The sequence below is a fragment of the Bubalus bubalis genome, chromosome 20 (assembly GCF_019923935.1).
Source record: "Bubalus bubalis isolate 160015118507 breed Murrah chromosome 20, NDDB_SH_1, whole genome shotgun sequence".
Classification (NCBI taxonomy): domain Eukaryota; kingdom Metazoa; phylum Chordata; class Mammalia; order Artiodactyla; family Bovidae; genus Bubalus; species Bubalus bubalis.
This window is the reverse complement of record NC_059176.1, coordinates 24,463,471-24,474,192: the sequence shown is the minus strand read 5'-3', so window position 1 is coordinate 24,474,192 and position 10,722 is coordinate 24,463,471.

Sequence of the window (10,722 nt, the reverse complement as noted above, 5' to 3'; positions counted from 1 at the left end):
ATATGTGATAAAGGACTTGTTTGAAATACACAAAGAACTCTTAAGAAAACAAGTGACCCAGTTAAAAAATGGTGAAAAGACTGAATAGACACCTTGCCAAAGAAGATATACAAATGGCAAAGAAGCAAATGAAAAGATGCTCAATATCATTGACCATTAGAGAATTACAGATTCAAACAACAGTAAGATACTACTGCACACATATTAGAATGACTAAAATTCAAAACAATGATGCACTATATGCTGGTGGGAAAGTATTCATTGCTAGTGGGACTGTAAAATGGTACAGCCTGCTTTGAAAGGCAGTTTGGCAGTTTCTTATAAAGTTAAGCATATTCTTACAATATGACCCAGCGGTTACACTCCAAGGTATTTTAAAGTGAAAATATGACTGATTTGAAAATATGGCTTCACCAAGCCATATCTACACACAAATATTTGTATTATCTTTATTCATAACTCCAAAATTTGGAAGAACCAAGATGTTCTCAATAGGTGAGTGAATAAAACACTGTGTTACATCCATACAATGGGATACTATTCATCAGTGGGAAAAAAAAGCAAGCCAAGAAAACATAGGAGTGAATCTTAAATGCGTATTACTAAGTAAAAGAATAAGTCTGAAAAGGCCACATACTTTATGATTTTAATTATGTAACATTCTGGAAAAGACGATATGATAGCAACAGTAAAAATTAATGGTTGTTAGGAGCTTGGAGAGGAGGGAGAGAGGGTAGAATAGGTAAAGGACAGGCAGTTTTTCAGGGGGTAAAATTATCCTATATGACATTTTAATTGTGGATACTTGACTCTGTGCGTTTATCAATATTCATAGAAACTTACAGAATATCTGCTGCTGCTGCTGCTAAGTCGCTTTAGTCGTGTCCAACTCTGTGCGACCCATAGACGGCAGCCCACCAGGCTCCGCCATCCCTGGGATTCTCCAGGCAAAAACACTGGAGTGGGTTGTCATTTCCTTCTCCAATGCATGAAAGTGAAAAGTGAAAGTGAAGTCGCTCAGTCGTGTCCAACTCTTCGAGACCTCATGGACTACAGCCCACCAGGCTCCTCCATCCATGGGATTCTCCAGGCAACAGAACATCTAGTGAACCTTAATACATGCAAATTAAAAGAAATCATTTAGAAGGCTATAGGATCCCAAGTTGGAACACAGAATGTGACAAAATAATTTAACACTATTATATGTATGAGCCAGCTTCACTGAAGAAGGTAGGGAAAACATACTCATTTGAAAATGAAAGAAATCTGTAAGACTAAAGACTAAAGAAAATGTATGTGAACACTGTACTCTAGTTGATTAAGTCTTTTTCATGAGGGTATGGCTTAATTCTGATACTGGTATACATGTATACTGAAATTAAATAACTATGTAAGTGGATAGCAGATGGCAGGACTCAAGTTTCTTCCTGTTAGAGTGGGAGTTTTTCAGATAAGCACAGGGAGGTGGGTAGAATAATCCATTTGGTAGTGGATTTGAGTTAAGGAGATCACCAGGAACTTGTTTATCTTAATATAGATACAGGCAGTTACATGTAGAAATATTTACAGATAGGTATATGTGGATGGATTAGTAAACACATGTGTATTTCCTTGCTCTGTCAGCTGAGAGGACTTAGAAGCAATGACACCCTAGTAGCAGCAAGCACACCTATAGCCAGAGTTGGCTTTAATACCATTTTCCAATTAAAAAACAACAACAAAGCTCTTTGGAATAATGTCTGGTTCTAGGACTGAAGCTGATTCTAGGTTTCATATACAGGATGAGCCTGGAGCATTTTGTAGTGCCAGAAATAAGGAAATCCATCACACACACAAAAAAATGACAGGAATATTCAACTGAAAGAGCACTCAATAGCAAAAGTTAAGATAATGTGAACAACAAAATAAATAAGGTAATCTTAGATTATAACCACAAATATAAACGTCCATGAGTCCATATAGATATAAATAATAATTGAATAAAAGGTAAATGGGGGAGAAGAGACAAATCTCCCATTCAAGAAGATTTTCAAAGAATTTAAATAGATACTCAAGGAGATGGAGAGTAACTCCCTAGTTCTTAAGTGTGGTCTGCATATTAAGAGTTTCTTCCAAAGAGTGCAGTACAGAAGGGGCAGAGGGAGTAACCTTATGGTGGAGAAATGACACACACTCAGCCAGGTGATCAAGGTTAAAATCAGCAGTGAGGTATCACACTGACAGTATGTACCCTTGGTATAATATAATGAAAATGGCGCTTCCGTGGTTCCTATTTAAAACCTATAACCTCAGTCTAATCATGAGAAAAACATTAGGCAAATCCCAGTTGACCAGTGCTCCTCAAAACTGTTAAGGTCAAAACCAAGGAAAGTCTGAGAAACTATCATAGTCAAGAGGAGCCTAAGGAGAAATGAAAACTAAAGGTAATAAGGAATTCTGATGAGATTTTGAGATACAAAAAGGACATTAGGTAAAAACCAAGGAAACCTGATAATCTATGTAGTTTAGTTAATGATGTATCATTGTTGGTTCATTAATTGTAACAAATGTACCATATCATTTGTAAGAAAAGAAAACTGGATGCAGGGCAAATGGAAACTCTCCGTGTATTAGTTCAATTTTTTGTATAAATTTGAAACTGTTCTAAAAATAAAGTCTCTAAAATCATTAAACCTGAGAAATTGTGAGGCTATTTTAATATGCATAAATAACAATGACATGCCATTACAAGATAACATTCATAATTTTTTGAAAAATGTATTTTGAACTGACATATTTATGAAAAAATGAAATATCTTTTTTAAAAGACAAATGTTTTGTGAGAACAAATATATAATTGGAAAGGGGGAATATTTTAATAAATTTTTTCAGATAATTGTGGCCACTCTACTAAAACTAAACTCAATGAAGGGTAGTTTCTTAAATATTAGTTGTAGCATGGATTTATGAAAGCATATCAATAAACTTTTTGTATTCCTTACATTAAAATCTTTCACTTTAAATGGAACTTTCACTCATGCATAATTTTGTAGCATTATACACTTTCCATTTGGAAAATAATTGTTCACTGAGATATACAGATATTCCAAATGTTAATACATTTCACTAAACAATATAAATATTTAAAAAATCAAATACATCAGAAAATCCTTTAAGTATTAGAAAGGTGTCATGCTCACCATGGTGAATAAAAGTTTTCCGAATTCCTAATTATCATTTGGAAGCTTGAATTTAACCTTTAGTAACAAATACTGTCAATTGTTTTACTAAAAGTGACAGGCCCACTTTGTTTATTTGATATTTTGTGAAAATACTTGCCAAATATCCAAGCCTGAAAAACTATAGCTTGTCAGTTCTTTCAAATAAAAATGTCATTCCTTGAATCAAGTTGCTAGGTTAGCTTACAACTCAACTGTGCAAGTATTTTTCCTGAAGACCACCATTGTACTTTAGTATGTAGGATTTGCCACAGAAAATATTAAAAATGATGTACTCAGTGCTTTGGTTGATTAGGTGCTAAGTTGTGTCCAACTCTTTTGCAACCCTATGGACTGTAGCCCACCAGGCTCCTCTGTCCATGGGATTTCCCGGGCAAGAATACTGGAGTGAGTTGCCACTTCCTTCTCCAGGAGATCTTCCTGACTCAGAGATCTTGACCCATGCCTCCTGCATTGATAGGAGGATTCTGTATCACTGAGCCACCAGGGAAGCCCACTCAATGCTTGGGATCACATAAAGAATAATCTCTCCTGATTCATCTAGGATGTTCATAAGTGAAATTGGTGATGAAGAATACAATGAATGTTGGTATCTTTTGGTACCAATGCCTTCATGCTAATGTGCCAACCATTTTACTTATCACTGCTTTTGTACCTTCACTTCCAATGTCAATAAATTTTGTAATTTCTTTCTGTTGGAATTTTATAAATTATGATTTAATTTTTTGGGAAAACAGGTAGCATTTATGTACAAGTCAAAAAGGAGTAGGAGAATTAGGAATGTAATACACAACATGGTAAATATAATTAACTGATGTATGTTATGTATGAAAGTTAATAAGAGTGTAAATCCTGAGTTCTCATCACAAGAAATTTGTTTCTCTATTTTTAAAATTTTTGTAACTATATGAGATGATGGGTCTACCCTCAACTTGTGATAATCAATTTAATGTATGTAAATCAAATCTTTATGTTGCATACCTTAAATTTTGCAGTGCTGTCAAGGATATCCCTTGGACTGCCAGGAGATCAAACCAGTCAATCCTAAAGGAAATCAGTCCTGAATATTCATTCGGACTGCTGCTGAAGCTGAAACTCTAATACTTTGGCCACCTGATGCGAAGAACTGACTCCTTGGAAAAGACCCTGATGCTGGGAAAGATTGAAGGCAGGAGGAGGAGCAGACAACAGAGGATGAGATGGTTGGATGGCATCACTAACTCGATGGACAGGAGTTTGAGCAAGCTCCGGGAGTTGGTGATGGACAAGAAAGCCTGGTGTGCTGCAGTTCATGGGGTTCCAAAGAGTCGGACACAACTGAGCGATTGAACTGAACTGAACAAGGATATCTCAGTAAAACTGGAAGAAAAAAAAAGCATTGGAAGAAACTTTATGATTGGTTAAGGTCAGAAAGTGCTGAAAATAGTATCACAATGAATATAGAAGTTCTTAAGCGAAATATATTTTTAATGAGATGTGTTGATGCAAAGGCTGCTAACATTATTTAACAGCATCAGGAAATTAATTCAAAGAGAAGATAGATAAGTAAACTATATTGTATATCCTTTCTCTCATGCCCCATATTTAATCCATTAGTAAGTTTTGTTGATTTTTATCTCCCATTATCTCAAATTTGTCCATTTCTTTTTGCCATACAGCCTCTACTCCTGTCCAAGCCACCATTATCTTACCTCAATATCTGATTGATTTCTTCCTTTATTACTCAATTTATTTTCTACTAAGCAACCAGTGATCTTTTTTTTTTTTTAAAGATCTGATTTTAAGATAGTATAATCTTACCACTAATCTAATGGCATCCCTGCATACAAACTTCCTAATGGCAACCCACTGCATTTAGGATTTAGAAAAAAATAAAATATCCTTATAATCTACTAGTCCCTGAGAGATGTGGCCTTTCTCTAACTTACCTCACCTTGTGCCCCTTTTACCCTTAAATAGTGACTGTCCATAGTGATCTCTTAATTCCTCAAACATGAACGTGAGAAAGCTCTTTTCTACATCAGGACCTTTACATACCCTGTTCTTTCCGTTTACGATATTCCTCCTTTCCATCCAAGCTGGCCTAATGCCAAACTGTCAGATATTAGCTGAAAGATTACTACTTTAGAGAGGTCTTACCTGATGCCCACTTCCACAGGTCTCTGTGCTATACTCTTGTAACACCAGTAGAGAACATCCCTTAATTTGCAGAGTTAGCTGTTTAATATTTACTGCTTTACTTTTCTCTGAGCTCTGTGCAAGCAGACGCTGTGTCTGTTGTGTTCATCAATGAATCTCCTGAAGCCACTGCACTAGCGGACACACAATACACAATAAATAGCTAATATATAAGTGAACATGAGAGGGAACTTTTGGTAAAAACAGAGAAGAAAGTATGATAGGAGATTTTAAAATATTTTACTTGCTTTTCAAAACACATTTTAAAGAAAAAATAATTAGCTGTCTGTAGTACTCAGAACTCTTTCAGCTGAGAGTAAGAATAAGCTGAAAAACCACTTCAATAAGAAGAGCAGCTCATTAGTTCATGTAACTGAAAGTCTAAGGCTTAACACTGAACACATGTGGATCCAGGTACTTAAAAAGTCATCAGGAATCTTTGCTTTTTCTCTCTGCTCATCTATTGCTTCCATGCCTGCCTCCCTGCTTCTCCAAGTTGCATGTAGAGGAGAAATGGCCCCAGCAAAGCTAGGTTCATAGGCTGCATGGAACTTTTAACTTCTAAAGACAAAAACTCCTTCTCAATAGATCCAATAAAAATTCTGTCAATGTCCATCATGGCCTAGGTTGGTCCACGTGTCCATCCCTGGACCAAGAGAATATAATATTCTGATTGGCCACTTGAACCACATGGGAAGAATAAAGCAGAGGGAGTTACTGAAGGGAAAATCAAGGAGCTATTGCTTCAAAAGGGGATAGATACTGAGGAGGCTAGAAGATTCCCACTGTAAATACAGAAAAATTATCTTTAGAGTAAAAATACAGATTAAAAATAAAACTGTATGTAAAATATTTGTTATTGAGAAACATCTTAAAAGAGAAAAGAAAATTTTCTCTACTTTAAAAAATCAGTTATTGGCAACAGAAAAGAACATAATATGAGCTATGAGATAGTGGAATAATAAAAACATAAATATGCTAATAGAATATTATCAGGTTTATAGTTGAACTAATCCAAGAACTAATTTCTGCAAATAGACAGTTAATACAGGGATGGGCCCTGTACTGTCAACAGGCTATTTCAAGACTTTTAAATAGTTTCATTCTTCCCAGGAGAAGGGCATGGCAACCCACTCCTATATTCCTACCTGGAGAACCCTATGGAGAGAGGAGTCCTCCAGCTATAAGACCATTGGTTCACAGGGAGTTGGACACAACTGAAGCGACTTAGCATGCACGCATGTTCATTATCTTGGCTTGGTAAAAAGGATTTAATTTAAGTGCAAACATAATATGTAAGATGCCAAGGCCATCATATTGATGACAGAATCTATTCTTTTTTTTCCAGAATCTATTCTTATATTAATAATAATTATAATAATTTTATATTAGGCTTCCCTGGTTTCTCAACTGGTAAAGAAGCTGCCTGCAATGCAGGAGACCCTAGTTTGATTCCTGGGTTGGGAAGATCCCCTGGAGAAGGGATTCTTGGACTTCCCTGGTGGCTCAGATGGTAAAGAATCTGCCTGCAATGCTGGAGACCTGGGTTCAGTCCCTGGGTGGGGAAGATCCCCTGGAGAAGGGAATGGCTTTTTATTAAAAATAATTGTTAATCATCTTATACTAATAATTGTTAAATGTCAGAAGTGAAATAGTTTCATTCTTTCTAATTGAAAAGTTGTGTGTAAATTGAATAAAATTAGTATTTTGCTTAAGTAAAAGAACAATTTGGAATGTTTTATAATTTTTTAGTTCATTAAGCATGCCCAGATAGTCCAAGCTTAGTAAATAACATGTCTTAAAAAGATCAAGTAGCATTATTAGCAGAGGAAGCATTGTTATCCCTAGCATAAGTGCAATGGTGATATGAAAAACTTTCATCTGTCTTATTATAACAATAAAATGATTAACATTAAAAAAAAGTTTCTTTCTTAAGCAACTGAAATCATAGTGCATGCTAATGTGCTTTACTTGTGTCTGATCTTTGTAACCCTATGTACTGTAGCTCACCAGGCTCCTCTGTCTGTGGGATTCTCCAGGTAAGAATACTGGAATGGGTTTCCATACCTTCCTCCAGGATCTTCCTGACCCAGGGATTGAACCCGCATCTCTTATGTCTCCTGCATTGGCAGGCAGGTTCTTTATCACGGTCTCATATAATTGATAATAAATTGGTCTTATTTACTTGTCAATGTGGATCTCTGAAGACCTAGATTTAGTTTGAATGATTAAAATGTTTACCCTGATTTGAGTATTAGCCATTAGTTACTGCCTCCTGCCTTTGTTTTTCTAGCTACTGGCATCTGGCCTGGGTCCGTCAGTTGTGACAAGGTTTGTGGATGTACAGTTGATGTCTCAGCTCCACCATGTGGTAGTGTTTGGAATTAAGTTTGTGTGTGCTGCTCAGTTGCGTCTGACTCTTTGCAACCCTGTGTACTTTAGCCCATCAGACTCCTCTGTCCATGGAATTTTTCAGGCAAGAATACTAGAGCAGGTTGCCATTTCCTTCTCCAGCGGATCTTTCTGACACAGGGATCAAACCTGCATCTCTTGCATTGGCAGGTGGATTCTTCACCCCTGACCCACCAGGGAAACCATAATGAGGATAAATCAGAGTTAAAAAAAATGGGCTTGTAGCTTCCTCCCTCAGTTCAGTTCAGTCACTCAGTCATGTCCGATTCTTTGCGACCCCATGAACTGCAGCACGCCAGGCCTCCCTGTCCATCATTAATTCCCAGGAGTTCACTCAAACTCATGTTCATCGAGTCGGTGATGCCATCCAGCCATCTCATCCTCTGTCGTCCCCTTCTCCTCTTGCCCCCAATCCCTCCCAGAATCAGAATCTTTTCCAATGAGTCAACTCTTCGCATGAGGTGGCCAAAGTATTGGAGTTTCAGCTTTAGCATCAGTCCTTCCAAAGAACACCCAGGACTGATCTCCTTTAGAATGGACTGGTTGGATCTCCTTGCAGTCCAACGAACTCTCAAGAGTCTTCTCCAACACCACAGTTCAAAAGCATCAATTCTTTGGCGCTTAGCTTTCTTCCCAGTCCAACTTTCACATCCATACATGACCACTGGAAAAACCATAGCCTTGACTAGACGGACCTTTGTTGGCAAAGTAATGCCTCTGCTTTTCAATATGCTATCTAGGTTGGTCATAAGTTTCCTTCCAAGGAATAAGTGTCTTTTAATTTCATGGCTGCAATCACCATCTGCAGTGATTTTGGAGCCCCCCAAAATAAAGTCTGGCACTGTTTCTACCCTATATCTACTTTATTCCAAATAAAAATGAAATTGAAAATTTTATACACAGAAGTTTTAATCTTTCTTCCTATCCCCTAGGCTATACTCCCTGAATACACACACTGTACTTTGGAGACCACTGACCTAGAGAAATCCTCACACACAGGCCCCAAAAGATAAAAACAGGAATATTCATAGAGGCAACCATTTTTAGTAATGAAAAAATTGGAAGCAACCTACCTGTCCATTAACAGGTGAGTGAAATTTTTTTGTGTGTGAGCGAAACTTTTAATATTTATTCAATGGAATATGTGTACTCAAGGGACTACCTTAGAGTACATCACCTGGATTAGAGCTACCTGTATTATAATAGATATGTCTCAAAAACATTGTTGAGGATAAAGGAAGTTGTAATATTACATGTAGCATGATATAATTGTTTAGGCCTTCCCTGTGCCTCAGATGATAAAGAATTCGCTGGCAATGCAAGAGACACAGGTTTGAACCCTGGGTCAGGAATATCCCCTGGAGAAGGAAATGGCAACCCACTCCAGTATTCTTGCCTGGACAATCCCATGGACCGAGGAGCCTGGAGGTTATGGTTCATGGGGTCACAAAACATCAGACATGACTGAGTGACTAACATTACACTACTACATGATTGTTTAAAACATGTTAAATAATCATTTCTATAATATACAAGAAATGAAATGTACACATAATCATTTCTAAATACAGAAAAAATGAAATGTACACATGCATGGCAAGCAAAACACTGAAGTCAGAATAATGGTTATTCTGGAGAGGGAAGGAGAAAATTGGGAATGAAGAGGGATGTGGAGCAAATGCAATAAAATGATAAGATCTGACAAAGCTTAGAGGACATTCTGTTGTTGTATATATAATATTCTGAATTACCTTTCTATGTGTTTAAATTATCATGTCAATATTAAAATTTTAATAAGGCAGATTGAAAAGTTATACCAAAGAAGGTATAGGAGAAAAACTAGAAAGAAAAAGCCAGAATTATTTTATGTCTACTCTATGCCAGAGTGGGCTTCCCTTGCGGCTCAGCTGGTAAAGAATCCGCCTGCAATGCAGGAGACCTGGGTTTGATCCCTGGGTTGGGAAGATCCCCTGGAGTAGGGAAAGGCTACCCACTCTAGTATTCTGGCCTAGAGAATTCCATGGACTATATAGTCCATGGAGTCACAAAGAGTCAGATATGACTGAGTGACTTTCACAAACCAGAGCAAACCCAGTAGGAAATGGGGTGGTATAGGCCTATTTGCTGCTGCTGCTGCTGCTAAGTCGCTTCAGTCGTGTCTGACTCTTAGAGACCGCATGGACTGCAGCCTACCAGGCTCCTCCGCCCATGGGATTTTCCAGGCAAGAGTACTGGAGTGGGGTGCCATTGCCTTCTCCAATGATTGCATTATGCCTACCTTTTAAAATGCCTCAACTGAGACAACTTCATTCTGCTTTCATGTTTTTTTTTTTTAACATTAATTTGTATTTTCTATAAGTGACAATATTCTTTTCCAGCCTTATTCATTTTTCCCCTTATGGTTCCTCTTACATTTCCTATGTATCTTTTCTAAAATCTGTTTGGGGAGAGGATAAAGAAACTCCTTTTAAGCAATACATCTTCGTGCAACTCTAATTGCTTAATCTCCCATTATTTTGTCTGCCTTAAACATAAATACATCGATGACCGGAATTTTAGAGCTTGACGAGAACTTAAAGATAACATAATGCAACCTTCTCATTTTACAACTGACCAGAGAGTATATGATTTGCCAAATTGTCTTGCCTGGTTACTAGCAGAACCAGGGCTAGAATCCACGCCTCCTCTCCAACTTCCTTCTGTTTTTCTCTAAACAGCAGAAATACAGAAATCATCTGCTACAGGGACACTGTGTACCGATAGTTGACTGCAGGCTCTGAGGTCAGACTACTGAAGTTCAGATCTTAAATCTGCTACTTATTGGCTGTGTGACCTTGGCCAAGCAACCTAACTGCTTTGTGCTTCAGTTCCTCCATCTACAAAATGGAAAGCATAATTATATCTACTTCATAGA